The sequence below is a fragment of the Protopterus annectens genome, chromosome 9.part0, assembly GCF_019279795.1.
Source record: "Protopterus annectens isolate FY-2018-M chromosome 9.part0, PAN1.0, whole genome shotgun sequence".
Lineage (NCBI taxonomy): Eukaryota > Metazoa > Chordata > Ceratodontiformes > Protopteridae > Protopterus > Protopterus annectens.
The window spans coordinates 162,975,919-162,994,823 of NC_056743.1; the positions used below are offsets into that span (position 1 = coordinate 162,975,919).

The following is an 18,905-nucleotide window of genomic DNA, read 5'->3' on the forward strand; positions in this document are numbered from 1 at the left end:
TTTTAAGTATTTAATCGCTAATCGTTCACCATTTCTCAAATATAAAAGTACCAAAATGCTTCTGAGGGAACACGGAAACAGCGACACATTCATCGAATTGCATTTAAGCGACTTGATGATTATGTCATAGGGCAAGGAGATAGTTAGCCAACTTCACGGAGTTGCCCTTTCCTTCCCTATAGTACGATCTCGAAGTTGGTATATTTAGTGAGATGAGTGTGGGAGGCAAAGCCCCCCATCTGTTTATGATGTTAAATTATTTTTTTAGCGAACAGCCGCGCAAGTTTTTTCCCTAGGGAAAAATGTGCTTACGTGGCCATTCGTTATTGTTAGGTTTCGTGCATTATGTGTCGACTTTTATGTAGTCGCACATATGCACTTTCAGTCTTATAATATAGACCCATTTTCTCCACTGGTGACTTGATTTAAGAGTCCTGTCATAATCTATCCATACAGCAGACTGAAAATTGTACTAGCAAATATAATAAGAATTATCTTATGCAGCTATTTATTCTCCCCTGCACCAAGGCCACTAGCCTAATGGTACTAACCCACGAAAGTCATATTTCTTTACGGCACTAACAGACAATGGAAACAACAAAACCCCTTGTGGAATGATCTCTGCCTAAGAGATGACTTGTTCCCAAAGTGAAAAAAAAAAGGCAATTACCAACTGATATGGATAAGGCAGGCCAATCCACAGCTAATCCCTCTATACCAAGACAAGACAAGACTATGATTTTGTTGACTGATGTAATGGAGTTGATCTACGGGGACGTTTTTCAGACATAGTCCAGGTACACAGAAAAATTAAATTAATTTATTATATAGAAAAATAAAGTTGAACATGTAAGTAGAATAGTAGACACTATTAGTAAACAGGTACATAAAACTTATTAGTTCTTAAAGACATTAAATATGGATTCATCACAACAGATTGACAAAAATCCTATAGAATACAGACTCTCAGAAATAAATTTGTTGATACCACTTTTGGCAAACCTTGGAGTAAATTTTATTGGTGGTGGTGGGGGGGGGGGCAAACTTAATTCATGGCCATACCACAGTGGAGAAAGGAGAAAACCCTGACATCGCTGAAAGTAGTTTTGGTGAATTTGACTTGGGAATTTCAACATTCGCTTAAAATTATGTTTTGCTATTACCAGGTACCCTGAAATACAAATCCAGTGTACAACATTTTCATAAGCAGAATTTCAGTTCATCTCTCTGTGATGTGATTAGCAGCGTACCATTGTACTTCATTCCTGGAGGTTTCTACCAACATGCACAGAAGAGGGAGATATGGAACACAGTCCAGTGACTGTTGGGAGTTTAACACACTGCAAGTAGGACAATGAACAGCTGACCCATCTTTCTCAGTTTGTACACATTCTTCAAGTAAAACCCAGGACAGGTCAAGAGCACATATTGGCTTTCCCCACGGACTGAATGGACATAAAGAAAAGACAGTGGTGGATGAATGGATTTAGAGAAATCACAATGCTATTTTCAGAAGTAATTCCAATTTAGCCCTGGGGACAAACAGATCTTTGCAAAAGACCAAGTTCCATACACAGAAAGGCTTGTAAGTCCAAGAGCAAAGAAAAAGTGAAAACCACAAAAAATAACACATTTCAAAAGATTAACTTATCTGTTGAAATAAATAGTGGAAAGGGAGAAATGGTCATCATAAAGGTCCTGTCCCAAAGAGAAGTTGAGTTCTTCAAAATGGGCAAAGATGTTGAAACAAACAAACAAACAAAAAAAAACTTAAGGAACTATCTAACAAACATATGTTGACAACTATACTATCCACAAGATCAAGAAGTGCTGAGATGGCAGACAACAATTTTTTTCACCTGGGGAATAAATGTGGTCCAGATGAAACAGGTGTCTTACGTAGCTGGAAATGAAGTTCAGATGGAGGTGGGAGAGAAAAATTCTCTACTACAACAGAGACTTTATTACAGTAAATTGCTTATGAACACCCTCAACTTCACTTCCCCCTTACTCACAGGGTTCTTTGAGTTTCACTTCTCATGAATAAGTCTATCTGACAGACCTTCCTAGACTATAATACCTCTAAGACTGCTATCAGAAAATTCACTGGGATCAAAGGAAAGTACAGTTTTGTACCTACCATAAATGTAGATGTTCGAGTGGTTATGCTGCTGCAGTCATCACACTTGGGTTATCTGCCGTCAGGCGGTCCCTGCAGTCGGCCTGAATTCCAAAGCCTTGGTCCGGCGTCGGTTGTCGTTGCTTCTTCCCTGACATCAGTGCGGCAGGGGTATAAAAGAGGCAGCCGACGCCATTTTCTTCAGTTTTTCTTGCCCCAGATGTCAGGTGCCCCAAACTAAGAAGGCAAAATAAGAAGCTTGCAAAACATACCTTAGTAATAAACAATAGTACTAGTTGTAAGCAAATACACCATATAGACGTGCATCCCAAAGGTTGATGTACATGGAGGTATAACAAAAGCCTTGTTAGGTAGAGGGGATGCAGGGAGGGTAACCTGGACTGCAGCAGCATAACCACTCGAACATCTACATTTATGGTAGGTACAAAACTGTACTATGTTCATCGTGCTATGCTGCTGCAGTCATCACACTTGGGTAGAGTCCCAAAGCTATGGTTGGGTGGTAGGAACTAAACTGGGTTAGGTGCAGCTAAGATGCCCTGCAGAACTGCAGTGGCAAACCCAGCTCTGTTTTTTGAGTACAGAGGAAGGTGGTAATGCTTGGTGAAGGTATGCACTGAACTCCAGGTAGCTGCCTCCAGAATGTCCTTTGTTGGGACTCCTCGGAGGAAGGCTGCTGAGGTTGCTGTAGCCCTGGTAGAGTGAGACCTAATACTAACAGGCACTGCTTTCCCATGGTGTGAGTAGCAAAAGCGGATGCAATGTGCTATCCATTTGGAGATAGTCTGTTTTGAAATGGCCTTTCCTTCTGAGTCTGGTGCATAGAACACAAGGAGTTGGTCAGATTTTCTGAAGGCCTTTGTCCTGTCCAAATAGTAACATAACTGTCTGTGAATGCCCAAAGAGTGAAGGAGTCTTTCTCCTTTATTCTGTGGGTTTTGATAAAAGGTGAGCAAGTGTATGGTCTGATTGAGAGCCACACTGGATACTACCTTTGGCATGAAGGAAGGGTTGGTGCGTAAAGATACTCTGTCCTGATGGAAAATGATGAAAGGTTCCACTGCCATAAGAGCCTGCAGTTCTGAGACTCTGCGTGCTCAGGTGATAGCCAGCAGCAGGGCTGTTTTCCATGACAAATATTGAAGCTCTGCTGAGAAGGCTGGTTCAAAAGGAGGAAGTGTTCATTTTTCCAGCACAAAATTTAGATCCCAAGTTGGAGTTGGTGGTTTTCTGGGAGGTCTTATATTTTTTGCCCCTCTGAGAAACTGTTTTAGCAAAGGATGAGAGAAAACGGGAGGAACCATATCATAATGAGCTAAAATGGCTGAAGCATGGATCTTTATGGATGAGAAGGAAAGGCCTCTGTGTAGCATCTCAGCTAGATACTGGAGTATGTGCGGAATATTTGGGATGCCAGGATTTAGGCTTCTGGCCTGGCTCCATACACAAAATCTTTTCCATTTGTCTGAGTAAGTTTTTCTGGTGCTGGGCCTCCTGGCCTCCAAAATGACATTTTGGACATCTTTTGATGTTTGATAATTTAAGGTATTTTCCATGCAGCTAGATTTAAGGTCCTTAGTTGACTGTGAAGGATCTGAGAGTTTTGTTGGGTTAACAGCAGAGGGAACTGAGGTAAGATCCATGGAGGGCTGCGAGCCAAGTTTTGTAGTAGTGGGTACCAGTGTTGACGTGGCCAGTCCGGAGCAATGAGGATCATCTGTGGTCTCTCTGATCTGGCTTTCAGTAATACCTGGGTCAGTAGAGGCAGAGGTGGGAAGGCGTAGACTGACAATGCTGCCCAACTGAATGATAGGGCATCCACTTTCCAGGCCAGGGGATGATAAGTCCGTGTGCAAAATTTTTGTAGCTGGCAATTGTTGGTTGAGGCAAACAGATCTATCTCTGGTGGTCCCCACCTTTGAGTTATCACTGAGAATACTTGCGGGTGTAGTCTCCACTCGTGAGGGTCTGTCAAATTTCTGCTTAATTCGTCTGCCAATATGTTCTCCTTTCCTGGCAGGAATTATGCTTGTAGATGTACTTGGTAAGTTAATGCTGTGTTCCACAAGTCCATTGCCTGTCTGCATAGTGGGTAGGAGTGCGTTCCTCCTTGTTTGTTTATGTACCACATAACTGTGGTGTTGTCCGTCCTTATTAGAAGTTGTCCTGGATGCAAGAGGTCCTTGAAGGCTGTTAGTGCATTTTTTACAGCTAACATCTCCTTTTGATTGATGTGTAGTTGCATTTGGTTTTCAGACCATTTGCCCTGTATGCATTGTCCTGCCATGTGTGCACCCCAGGCGTAGTCTGATGAATCTGTTGTCAAAGTTTGGTTTGCTGGAGGTGAGACAAAAGGAAGGCCCTTGTTTGCTTGGCATGCTTGAGCCCACCATAGAAACTCTTTCTGAAGGCAGGGAATGAGAGTTATACTTGCTTCAAGGCTGTGTCTGTGTTGGGACCATACACTTTTTAGGTACCATTGTAGTTTTCTCATACGCAGTCTTGCATATGCAATTAGTTGAATGCAGGATGCCATGTAACCCAATGCCTGCAGGAATTTCCTTGCAGTGAGCTGGGTAGACGTTGCCATATTTTTGAAGTACTGAGCCAGTTGTCTTTGCTTGTCTGGCGTGAGGTAAGCCATCTGGGCCGTTGTATTCAAGCTGGCACCCAGGAAAATAATTTTTTGCGAGGGTATTAGTTTTGATTTCTTTTTGTTTACGGTGTACCCTAGGCAACTTAGTAACTTTGTTACAAATGCCAGATGTTGTAGTAGGATGTCTTTGCTGTTCGCTTGGATCAGGCAGTCGTCCAGATATGGATAAATTTGTATTCCTCGTTGTCTGCAGTATGCAATTACTGATGCCAGGCATTTTGTGAATACTCTGGGCGCAGTAGATAAGCCAAAGGGCAATGCAGAGAATTGATAATGCGTCGTGCCTGCCAAAAATCTGAGGTATCTTCTGCAATCTTGTCTGATAGGGACATGCAGGTATGCCTCTTGGAGGTCCAACGTTACCAGCCAAGACTCCTTGCCCAGCATGGGAAGAAGCTGCTGTAGTGTGAGCATTTTGAATTTGGGAATGTCCAGGTACGTGTTAGAAATGAAAGGTCTAAGATGGGTCTCCAGGCTTTGTCCTTTCTTGGTACTAGAAACAGTCTTGAGTAAAATCCTTGACCCTGCTCTTTTGCAGGTACCTTTTGAATTGCCTTCATGTTCATGAGAGCTGAAATTTGCTTTTGTGCCTCTTCCCATTGGTTTGTTGGCAGATTTGGCATGCCTCTCATCCGTGGTAAAGTGTGAAAATGAAATCTGTAGCCTCGGGTAATAACATCCAGAACCCATTTGTCCTTTGTTATGATGTGCCACTTTTGTGGGAAAAGAGACAGTTTTCCTCCTAGAGGTGCTGCCTGGGCAATTTTGCTTGGCAGGCGAAGAGGAAAGTCATTGAGTTTGTTTTCTGAAGGGTTGAGATCTGTCATCTCCCCCTCTTTGAGTTGTTGTTTGCCATTGTCTAGGCCTGAAGGTACCTTGTGCCTGGCCTCTGCCCCTAGGGAGTCTGTACCTGCCCCTTTGGGGTCTGTCTGAAGCAGGAAAGGACCAGTTTTTTGATGGCCAGTTTCTGCTGAAGCAAGGAGGTTGCACCTGTAAAAAATCTTCAACTGTTTGCATTGATTTTGCCTTTTCTTCCATTTTCTTTGACACCAAATAATGCATCCTTTTGCAGTGGAGCATCCAGTAACTTTGCTTTGACATGTTCTGGTAGGGTCTGCTCTTTTAGCCAAGCATGTCTACGTATTACAGACCATGTGACCGCTGCTCTACATGAGGCCTCCAAAGAATCAAAACCACACTGCAAGGTATGTTTTCCCACTTGTTCTGCTGCATGCAACAAATCCTGCATCCCTTTGAAATCTAGTTGATCTGTCTGAGGGATCATTTTCTGTTTTAACTGAGTAAACAAGTACTGCTGGTATTTAATCATGTGGAATTGGCAGTTTAATGCCCTCATGGCCAAAGTGGCAGAAGTATACACTTTCCCCCCATCTTTCTAATGCCCTGGAATCTCTTTCCGCAGGTAGTGGATTTTTAGCAGTGGAGGCCTTAACCCCTTTGGGACCCTGGGAAATGGTTTCTGGGTCTGCAACAGGGCTTTTATATAAAAACTTGTGAGAGTCAGGGACTCGGTAGTATCTGTCTGGTTTAGGTGGTGCTGGAGGTAAGGAATCTGGATTTAGACTGGATTCAGAGTAGACATCATCCAGAATGTATAAAACAGGAGGAATGGCTAAGTGTCTATGCTGAGGTAGAAGAAGAAACTCATGGAGTCTTTTCTTGGAGTCAGAGTAATCTTGTCCTTCCCAGTGGAAATGCTCTCTCATGGTGTGCAGGGTTTCCCCAAAAGAGAAGTCTTAAGGGGGGGAAACAGAGGGAATAGATTCCTCAGCATCAGAGTCTTCATAGAGAGGGAAGGGGTCATCCTGTTCCTCAGAGTCTGCTGAGGAAATGGATTCCTGGTCAGAAAGAGGTAAATCTTCCTCCAGTCTAGGCCTTTTGTCAGGAGGGGGTTGGGAACCTCTGATAAGGGTAATCAGGTCCTCCGCCATTTTGAGCATTTGTTTTTTAGGCATAGGGGCCTGTGTGGGAGTCTGTGGACCCGGTTTCTTAACCTTTGGAAGCCTAGCGTATGACTTAACGGAGAGAGTCGTCGGTTTAAAGACGCCTTCTGAAACCGAAGGCCTGTCCATAATCGCCGGATCGCCGCCAGGGCTGGAGTCCGCGAGTTGAGGAGGAACCGGCTCCAGTGGCCCAGTAGATTCTGTCTGAGAGGTAGTCGCATTTTCTAAGTCTGCGGTAGTCAGGGGCTGCGTAGACGCCTCACTGAATACCGAAGATCTGACGGCAGGCCTAACCGAGACCTCGGTATCTGGTCTAGGCTGCTTGTCTTTGTCCTTGCGTTTTTTTAAAATAGCGGTTGTCGGAGGATCCGACGACATGATGTAGTTGTATTTTCTTCCAAAATAATGTCGGGCGGTATCAGCCCGAAGCTTAATAGTGTGTTTATTGAACCTAGTGCAAAACAAACAACCAGAAACGTCGTGGTCTGGGCCTAGGCAAGGAATACAATAAGAATGGAAATCCTTATGAGGTATTTGCTTCCCACAAGAAATACAATTATTAACTTTGTCTGACATCGGTCTGAGACAAGAAAAGTTTCCCCATCGGGGTACTTAGCTTTATAAAAGACTTCGGGTGAAATTCTGTTTGAAAATCTCAGGAGCTGGCCAACCAGCACTTGCAAACTGCTTCTGCTTCGGGCACCACGCGGCAAGAAAGACTGAAGAAAATGGCGTCAGCTGCCTCTTTTATACCCCTGCCGCACTGACGTCAGGGAAGAAGCGACGACAACCGATGCCGGACCAAGGCTTTGGAATTCAGGCCGACTGCAGGGACTGCCTGACGGCAGATAACCCAAGTGTGATGACTGCAGCAGCATAGCACAATGAACATCAAAAGGAGCAGAAGACTTCCAAGTTGGCTGTACACTGATCAACAGCTTAATTTCAACTCTCCGAGTGTGAAAAATAAACTGACAGACTAGGGTCAGTATCTCTGCAAGTTTTAGTAAATTCAGTTACTGGCTAGTAATCACACAGTCTGGATGGCAGCAAAGAAGAAACTTGGTGAGACTCAAAGAAAATCAACTAGAAAGGGGAAGAGAAATCAATGATTGGTAAGAATCCTGTAGCTGTTCAGCAAAAAAAAGTTTAAGCTCCAACTTTGGTGCAAGCATGGCTTCCAGTAATCTAGAGGAAAAAATTTATCAAATTTGCTCAAAGCTGATTAAAATAGAACACAGTGAAAGAATATATCAACTTGAATAAAAAAGGCTTGAAAAATAGAAAACGCTTTAAACAGCTATTTAGATAAACTGATAAAGCTGCAATAAGAGGTTGAAATGAAGAAAAGGCTGGCTGAGTATGACACTGCTCGAGAAAGCTGTTAGTATTAGAGGAAAGAGAATACAGGAAAAACTGTGATTTTCTGCTGTACCAGAAACTAAGAGCAGAAGCCCTTAATTGTATGAAAGCTCACATAAGAACTGGATTAGTATTTGGATTTGTTAAATGAAATGGCACATCATGTGTATGCTCCAAACCTGGCCATGCGAAAGCAGCCAAGACCTGTATTACAAAGATGCAATCATGCCATCAGACAAAACTGTGGTAGAAGATCAAAGTATTAAAACTGGAGACAGCAGAGTGTTTGTGGAACATGATTAGTCATTGTACATCATGCAGAAAAGAAACAAATGTATCCCCGCAAACTGTGAATGCCGAGAGGCAGGAGTGAGATTCAAGCTGCTTCATCCAGACGTCTTCAGAATACTTTTTCCTGTAGGATCAATGTCATTTTGATGTAGAACAGGCTAAGGAAGGAATACAAAAATGTGTCCAACATAAAGTGAGACATTCAACAGAAGGACACTGTTTCTCATTCATTTGTTAATAAAGCTCATAGAGAAACTGCTGGTAAAACTTTTTCCAGTGTTTCAAAGGAAATACTTGAGAGACAATAAAGCACAGGATCTGACTAGAAAAATCAGGAGCACTTTGGACTTGAACTGGAATCTGGGGTTGGAGTTGCGGATGAACAGGAAGACCACCAGTGACAGTGAAATTAGTGAATAAATGAGAGATTATAGAGTATCAATCAAATTTGTGAACTATGGGTTTACAACAAAGTGGTAAGATTGGACTTCAATTGACTTTGTTAAACTTGTGTGGCAATGAATTGCATGTACTCCATTTCATGTCTTTAATGCTTGGAAGGACAGTGAAGGAGGAAAAGTACCTGTATTTATTTTATTTATTTATTTATTGGCATTTGTTGACTGGGAAAGTCCACTCGGACAAAAACCCATTTTCATTGGAAGCCTGAGAAGAAAAGCTTCAATTACGAATCAAGAAGTATACAAGACAATATTGTATATACATTCAAAATTTTCATACAAGTTGTCAAAGGCTAAAAACACATCAGTTGTAAAGTTACTGTAAAATTTTAAGGCTTGTATGATTTTCTACAGATTAGTGTAAAGATTTACATAGTCTAGACAGGGTTTGTACTTGTACCTCCTTAGACAAAAATTATGATGCATGTCAGCACAATATAGAATAAGATCATATTCACAGGGAATTTTTTTTAATATTGATGGGAGAAATACTACTCTGATATGTTAGACAAGCTTAAGGTAGTTTTCTAAGCAAGGACATATTGGTTTGTTAAGGAAATATTTTTTTTAAAGTGAGTTTAAAGCTTTTTAAGTAATTCAACTGTGTGATAGAGGGGGGTAGGGTATTCCATAGTTTAGATATGGAGTATGAGTATAGGCTTTGTCCAGCCCTTTTATTGGGTTTGGAAACTTTTAGGAGTTGTTTGTTAGTGGATCAAAGGTTTCTTGTGGGGATGTAGAACTGTAGGATAGAATGGAGAGAAGGGCAATTATTTGTGCCATATATTAGTTTATGGGCTAGTATTAGTTGAGTGTAATGAAGGAAATGGGGGAATTTAAGCCATTTCAGTTTCTTAATGGCTTGAGAGTGGCGAGTTTGGTAAGCTAGTCCAGTGGCGAATTTTGCTATTTCCCAGTAACAAGACTGTAGTTTGTTGCTTAGGGATGAATTTAAGTTAGTAAAAATGGGGGAACCGTACAGAAGGGATGGGAGTAGAAGGGTTATTTGGCAGCTTTATTTTTGTGGTTTTATCCCTATATTATTTTTATGTATAAAGTTTGTCTAGTTTAATGTGCATTTTTTTTTACTGTGTTTAGAAACTGCTGCTCAAAGGATAGTTTATCATCGATAGCAATGCCTAACAATTTTGTTGACTTCACTTCTTTAATTTTAGTCCTGCTATGGGAGTAAATTGTAAAGTCATGTGTAGGTGGGCTTAGATGAAAAACAATAGTAGTTTAGATTTTGGGGGATTAAGAAGTTGTCCTTCATTTAGCCAAGTTTCTATGTTTGTAGGGCCCTTTTATGTTATTTTTTGGAGGTCGGAGAAGTTATTGGAGGATGACATAATAGTAGAATCATCAGTGTATTGTATGATTGAACTTTGAACAGAGACAGAATGAAGATAATTTTTAAACACATTGAATAGCAAGGTTCTCAGAATAGACCCCTGTGGGAGACCTGTTTTACTGACTATGTATCCAAATTATTTATTTTGCCATTTAACTGATTGTTGTCTGTTATTCAGATAGTTGGAGAACCATGCATGGGTATGTTAGGAGCATCCTAATTTTGCAAGTTGCTGAATTAGTTTAGTATGTAATACTGTAACAAATGCTTTGGACAAGCCAAGTAAAAGTACAGCTGCTAGTAGACCAAAGTCTTGTTCATAACACCAGTAAATGACAATAGGGCTGTTATAGTACTGTGTACAGGTCAAACACTATGTTGGGTAGGGGCAAGGAGATTATTATCACAGAGGTGTTTTAGTAGCTGACTTTGTATATATTTTTGTAATATTTTAGATAATGGAGAGAGAATGGAAATGGGAGGACAGTTAAGTCGTTTGTGGTTCCACCTTTGTGCAGTGAGGTTATAATGGAATTTTTTCCAAATTTGAGGGTTAAAGGCTCTGAGATAGATCTATTAATAAGTATACTGACAGGGTAAGCTATTGCTATGGCACAAAGTTTCAGATATTCGGATGGGAGGCTGTCAGCAGAAAAGGAGCAAGGTTTTAGTTTGTTTAGTAACTTTATTACTAGAGAGGTGGGCACAGGTTTTAGCGAGAAAGTTGGAATTGTTGGGGTGATGATATCTATTTCATTACAGACTGAGGGGTGTATGCTGATATCCTTATGAGTTGAGTTTATGGTGGTTATCTTATTGTTGGGGGGGGGTTCATCGGTCATGGGTGAGCGTTTGTTGTCTAGATTAGCAATGCTTTCTATGAAATGGGAGTTAAAAATATGGGCTATTTGTTGTGGGTTTTTGTCAGGAAAGGGTGATAGGTTTTGTGGTGTCCCAGGATTAAAGAGTGAAGAGACTGACTTTCAGAATTTTTTATGGTTATTTCTTGAACTAGATAACTGTTGTGAGAAGTAGTTTCTTTTATCATTTTTAACTAATATTTTTTGATTTATTACGAAGTTGTTTGAAGTTAATTTCATTTACTTGAGTTTTGTTTTTACGTCATTATTTCCAGTCTTGGTCTCTGGAATGAAGTATTTGTTTAGTTGGTTTGGTAAGCCAGGGAGCGTAATTGAGTTTTGTTCTTTTTTATTGCAGTGGGGCTAAAGTGTTTAGGGTACTGAAGAAGATCTCACTAAAATAGTGCACTGCTTTTTCTAGTGGTAAGGATTTTAGTGGGGACCAATTATGAGCATTCAGCGCACTGTTAAAGGCTGTTTGATTAAAATTAGTTAGGTTCCTGGATGCTCTATATGAATGGGATTTTGTGATCAGAGTATGGGTTCTATGTGTAAGGGCAGGCAGGCAGATGGTCATGGAGAATATTAGGGAGGGTACTAGTGTTTGAGTATTTTTGTGGATCTGAGACAAGGATCCAGTCTAGGGTGGATTACAGATTGATTTTTTAGTATTCGTGTGGGGATTGTGACCAGTTGTGTAAACCTGTACAGGTTAATACAGTTAGCAGGGGAGTCTAAGGTCAGGTTTTGCCAGTTAATTTTAGTATCTCCTAGAATAATGGTTTTGTTAGATACATTTTGAGTAGTCCATGCTAGGAAATTTTCAAGAGTAATTATGTTACGCCCATGAGGAATGTATATTACTGCTATTAATAAAGTTTTATTACTGTAAAATTTGTAGTGATGCCAATAGAAATTCCATATTGCTGAAAGTCGGGACAGCTTTGGGAAAGTACGTCACGGTTATATAGTTATGATAGATTATAGTTACATCACTAACTTTTCTTGAGAGTCTATCTTTTTGAAGGATATTATAGCCATTTGGTACTATTTCATTGTCTAATACAAGAGGCTTTAGCCATGTTTCTGTAACAGCTACTACATCAAGGGTGTATTGAGACAGCCAACCATGAAATTCAATAATTATATTACAGATACTCCCTGTGTTGATTATTATAGCAATGTTTCAAGTGTTTGTGGCTGTGTATAAGGAAGGAGAGGGGGACTGGTTTGTTTTAGAAGAGAGGGAAGGGCTGGGGTTTGGATGAATACCACCACTTTTGGGTAATAACTGGAGGGGAATTATGTGTGCTAAGTAAAAGGACTTAATAACAAACTTGGATAAAGTATTGTAAAAGTTAATTTGAGTTTGCTACTAATGGGGAGAAGTTTGAGCTTATGAGACAATACGTTATAACAATTAAATATTGTTGAGGAAATGTTTGAGAAATTCGTTACACTGGGTTCTGTTGTAATAACTAGGCTAGGAGTTTTTGGAGGAAATGTACATTTTATATAGTGAAGGGAGGTGGCTTAGGTCAGTACAAGGAAAGAAATAGTGACACAGGAGGTAAAGATTGTTAGTTGTATGATGTTGGACATTTTACAGAGTAAAATTGATAGGATAATTACTTAACTTCTACCCTGTAACTTAAGAGCCATGGGATATTGGTTAGAGCAGGGAGCCTTTAAAGTGAAATGCTTCAGGGTTGTGGGTGTGGTTATAGTGTAGCTGATTGGAAAATGAGATAGTGGGAGTGGTCTGGAGAAGTATAAACCTGAGGAGGATGGGGTAGGTGGGAATGGAAGTAGGGTAGGGGGGGGTGCAGTGAGCCAGAGCACAGCCAGGGCAAATGGAGAAAGCTAGCCCTGGTATACAAAAAAAAATCAATCAGGTAAGACTGAAGATGGCAATTTATGCAAGTAAAACTAAGCAAAACAATGTTTGTTCTTAACAGTACTTGTATAAACTATTTCATGATATAAACTGCACATTATAAAGTAAAGCATTTTCAGTCGTTGCATGTGATAAAGATATTAAACAAGCACCTGCTGCTTTCTTTTTTCAGTTTTAAGAAACATAGGCATTACAATATAAAAAGAGAAGAAATGCTGGACAAAAGCATGTTTAAGTTAATATCTGCAATCTTTGGTTGTTAAGGTGGGGGATGGGGTGTAGATGTACACAGATGATATGTAGAGTTATGCTTTTCTCTTACTTTTGCATAGGTGAATGTCTCTATTAAGACCCTAGGCTTAATCTAATTACATTTTTTGTGTAAGCAGGTAAAAAAGAGAATGCTGAATGTAACAAAAAATTTTCCTTTATCAAGTAAATGTTCAACATTAGCTGAGAACTCTGCATCTGAGGCCAGCAGTACATTTTGCACTTATGTCTTTATGGAGACAAACTGACTACAGGAGCAAGCAATAAAAGCCACAGCATTTTTTTAAGACCGTGGGAAAAACTTTGCAGAAACGATCGCTCTATAGAGTCAGAGTTCGATGAATAGGGATCGATGAAGAGGCATTCGATGTTTTGCACTTGACGATGTGATATAGACCCATATTATTCGAATTGGATTGAATCTTAGTTCTTACTGCTAGATTACGCATATGTTTCGATGTTAAAGCTTAAGAGTTTAATTTTAATCTTTCCAGAGCCAAATTTGTTTTATGAGTTGGGATATCTCATTATTTATTTAGGTCTTCTATTTTCGTTTTTCATTTTTAAGGCTAAAAGTTAATGTTTTGTGAAAATATATAAGCTGTTTTTCACACCTATGAGGGATATAAAGGTAAGACAAGAATAGACAGCCATTAATATAAGTAGAAGCACAGACTGTAACATGCATCTTAGCATGGATAACCTTAAATTTAGGTTAGGTAACACCTGTGTGTAGCAGTAAAGTTTGGGAAAAGTGTTCCTATCAGGACGGCTAAACTTTGCTATTTGAAGATATACACAGTGTTGCATGTCTGTTTTAAGTTAATAGGTTCTGGGGGTGTTCTAGGGTTGTGTCTTGTAAAATGTGGCATAGGTTCAAATAGAGATGACAAGGAACAACTGTATAAAATATCAACCAGCCAAACATTAGTGGGTGCAAAAAGATGGAAATAAACATTTTAAAAAGCTGTCGCATAAAATAACTGGGAATAATAACTTATTATAATGGCTACTCTATCCATATTACTTCAGAACATGAACGGCCTTGCAGGTATAGAAAAAACTAAGGAGTATCAAATTATACTATGAAATGCAGAGTGCAAACAGCAATGCTACAGGGGACACATTTGGAAAGAAGTGAGCATGTGAATTTGATAAAAAAAAAGGATTTTAGGAGGGATATTCAGCAGAGCATCAGGGACAAAGAAAACGGGGGGGGGGGGGGTATTTATACTAATTGCTACAGGAGCTCCAATAGTTATAGAAAAAAAATTATAATGCTAGACTTGTGGTAGTAATGGGGCTACTGGCAATGGAGGAGGATTACACTAGCGTTTACTTATATTCCACCTAAACTGTTACTATGGAGCTTAAGAAAATTTGGGGAGAAATAATCAGTTTTCAGCAGGGAATATTACTTATAGGTGGAGAGTGGAATCTGAGGATGTATCTGGGGGACCTAAAATGGAAACTATAACAAAACAATGAAGATTTCTAAAGAAATTTAAGAAAATATTTAGTATGGAAGACATTAATTTAGTAGTAGGAACTCTCAGGGAATTTACATATTATTTCCCAAGGTACAACAACTCAGCTAAGCTAAAAATAAATTATATTTCACAGGAACCTGTGCATTTAATTGAAAGCTTTAACACACCCAATAACCATTTCAGATCATGTGCCAATAACTGCTAAGATAAAAATGGATAATGAAGTAAAAATGAGACACTGGTGATTTCTAACCAACCTGATAAAAAAAGAGGAATTTCAGGAACAGGTAGTGGAATTATTCAAGACTTATTAGGAGGATGGTTTGTTTGTTGGTGTCTTTCGGCTTTTCCCGGTTAGGGGTCGCCACAGCGGAACTCCGGTCCGCTAATGATTGGTAGTTGATTTTTACGTACCGGCTTGCCAGGCGTCAAGCACAACCTTCAACGAAGGTACGCCCATATGCACGTCTCCACACAGAAGACGCTCTAGCTGAGAAATGAACCGGACAGCGTCTTACTGTGAGGCGACAATGCTACCGCAGCACCACCACCGCGGGTACTTATTAGGAGGATGGCAATTTCTTCAAAAGTTACAGCTAGTGAGTGGTATAAAATTATATATATATAATTATATAAAAAGTATAAAAAGTTCCATACTAGGCCCTTTGCTATTCAATATCTTTATTAATGACTTCCATAAAGTCATTCCTAACTCCAAAATTGTACAATACGCCGACAATTCCACTTTGATTTGCTGCACCACTAACCTAGCAGAGCTCCAATCTCTGACTCAAAATGCCTTCTCTACCACTGAAAACTGGATGCTCCTAAATAACCTCTCTCTTAATGCCAATAAAACCAAGATCCTTCTATTCTCCCCCTCTAAATCATCCCCTCTTCATGTAAACTCTCTTCATATTACCAGCCTTAACAACTCCCCAACAGAGATCATACCCTCTGCCAAACTTCTCTGTGTCACTATTGACAAAAAGCTAAAATTTAACTCCCATATCCTGCTAAACATAAAAAAAACTCACATAAAACTTGGCCTACTTTACAGAAACAACCACTTCCTCTCTCCTTCCTCCAGACTAACTCTCGCCACTACCTATCTCCTTCCCTCTCTCATGTATGGCTCTCCCCTGCTCACTAACTTATCTTCCACACTTACCTCCAAACTGGAAATATGCTACAATAAAATTTCCAGATTTGCCACCAGTGCCAAATCCTCCTCTCACCATTGCAATTCCCTTCACTCCTTAAACTGGCTTGAACTACCCAACCTACTAGACTTTCACCAATTAACCACAGTCCACAAATTATTATTCCAACCATCAAACTGCCCCGCACTATCCAACATACTGCAACCATATTCCTCCCTCAGACCTCTTAGATCTCCTCACCAAAACCTGATCACCATTCATAAACATAAGCGCCCAGCTGGCCAGCTTCTCTTATCCTTTACACTAGCAAAAAAATGGAATGCTCTGCCCTCCTTTCTAAGGACCTGCTCCAACCACAATAACTTCAAATCTCAACTTCATTCCTACCTCTACCTAAACAGGAAATGCAACTGCACTCTTCCACCCTTACCTCTCAAACTGTCCTCCCCCTTCACTCCTGGCTAACCTCTCACCTTCCTAACCTCACTCTCAATTACTAATTTGTACTCATAACTAAATATTACTTCTAGCTATTATACTGTATTCTCATTTATCTCTTGAACTGCATTGTAATTGTATTGATTGCTTATTTCTTGGAGAATGAACCATACTTTATGTATTTTTTACTATCTTTGAAAAATATGTATCTAAATAAATTTTGTTCTGTGGAGCTTTTCTCCCCGGGCCTCCACTGAAAATGGGCCCCCTAGCCCAGTGGACCTCCCCGGTAATCAAACTGAATAAATAAATATAAAATGAAAGTGGAGTTTAAAATAGGGTAGAAATAAAAGAAATAGATGGTTAAGAAGTAACAGGAATTATTTAGAGGGGATGATAAAGGTTAAAGTATTGCAGAACAAGGGAAATCTCACACAGCAGGAAGAGGTGCACCTGCAGACCGTTAAAAAGAAAACAAGGGAGCATCCGGATAATATGCATGAGTTTAGAAAGACTGCTATTAAAACTGTTTTTTTTTTATATTACCTTTAGAGCACAAAATATTTTAGTATAACAATTTTGCAACAGAAAGCAAAAAGAGCTGTGGGCAAACTTTGGGAGCCTATAACAAGAAAAATAACCACAGATCCTGTAGAAGTAGAGATACCTTAGAAATGTAATGAAAATGTGTATAAAGCAGAGAAATGTGGAAATCAAGAAAGAACAGAAATGGAAATATGTATGGATGACTAAAGCATGCAAGGTTAGAAGTAGATAAAGCTCAACGATTAACAATTAATATGGGAGGAGATGAGACAAAAATAGTGACAAAATTAATCTGCAGGAAAGTCTCCCAGAATAGATGATATTACTGTGGAAGTTTGGAAGATAAGAGGGGAGAAAATGATAACGAGATGGAAGTTTTATTTAACAGCACTTTAGAAGGAAGGGAAGCATCAACATCCTGGAAAAAAGCTGTGGTGGCTGTAATAACTAAAGATGGTAAAAAACAATCAGATCCAGCTTCATATAAGTCTATTTCAATTTTAAACTATGATTATAAAGTGTTTATGTCTACACTAATGAAAAGAATGACAAAGGTGTTGCCAAAATTGATAGGTATGGATCAATGGCATTTTGTGGAGGGGGGCAAACCTTTGACAACATTAACATAATGACAATGATCCAGAGGGAAGCAGAATATAAGAAAATCCACTGTTGGTGGGTCTTGATGCAGAGAAATCATTCTAAAGAGTAAGCTGGTATTTTATGAGCAGGAAAATAGAAGTATTTGCACTCCCTCATACAAAAATAAGGGTTAATCAGGAGGATATACGAAGGATGGGAGGCAACAATTAATGTGGGAGGGTTCCACTCTGACAAGTTGTGTCTGGACAGAGAAACCAGGCAGGGGTGTCCTCTTAACCCTTTATTTGCTTTATATCTAGAGCCACTGGCAGAGGAAAAAAAGGGACTCAGAAATTCAAGGATATAATTGGTATGGTAATTGAGAAAAGTTTGCTTTATCTCCAGATATTTTATACTTGATAGGAACCAGAAAAGCACATTTCAGTGTTATGGAGCATCTTGAGAGTTTCAAGTCTTTTTGAGAAATAAAATTAATGATGATAAAACAAAGGCAATAGCTTGTAAACTATGTACCCACACAACAATTATTCCATCAATAGCCATATTTATGGGGACATGATAAAAAAAGTACTTAGAGGGTGTGGATTAAAAAGCAATTAGTTACGCCGGGTTCCTATCACGTAGTCGAACTTTTACAAGTTCAAACCACATATGGTTGAGACCATATGTTCGAATTTGTAAAAGTTTGAGCGTGTGAATGGCAATCTCCATAAGCGGAGGTTTCCATTCACTTCAATGTGGTGCAATCTCAGAGTTGGTATATTTAAGTAGCGGGGCGTGCAGGGGAGCTTGCCCCCCTGCATATAACAATTTATTTTTTTGTCCGTTGAACTTTTATTTTTTTTATCAATAGTCGAAGTTCTATAACTTCGAACTTAATGGTTCGACCATTAGGTGTTTGGAGTTACGGCACTTCGACTATATGATATAGACCCATTACGGCAGCTAAGGATATGAGGAAAGAGATTAAATAAACATAATACAAAAACCTGAGAAAAGTACAGTTTTGTACCTACCATAAATGTAGATGTTCGAAGATCCACATTGCTGCAGTCCTAACACTTGGGTAGTCCGCTGTCCCAGTCGGCCCGAATACCAAAGTATATGGCTGACGTCGGTCAAGGCGCATTAGTCTGACGTCAGGACGTCAGGGTACAAATGCGCATGACCGACGTCATATCCTCAGTCTTTTCTTGCCCCAGATGTCAGAAGACCCTAAAAAGATAAGGCCTAAACCAAAAAACACCAAACACTCCTGCACCAAATATATATATACAATATATACAAATTTACAAGAGTATAACCCCACCCACACAACCACCCCTAAACACAGAGGGGAAGGAGGGAGTGGACTGCAGCAATGTGGATCTTCGAACATCTACATTTATGGTAGGTACAAAACTGTACTATGTT

General features: G+C 39.8%; 1 protein-coding gene across 3 annotated transcripts in view; it reads right to left on the reverse strand.

The window, feature by feature from the left end:
- ACP2 (acid phosphatase 2, lysosomal) overlaps positions 1 to 18,905 on the reverse strand; it is a 658,601-nt gene that overhangs the window by 252,929 nt on the left and 386,767 nt on the right. The window lies entirely within an intron of this gene.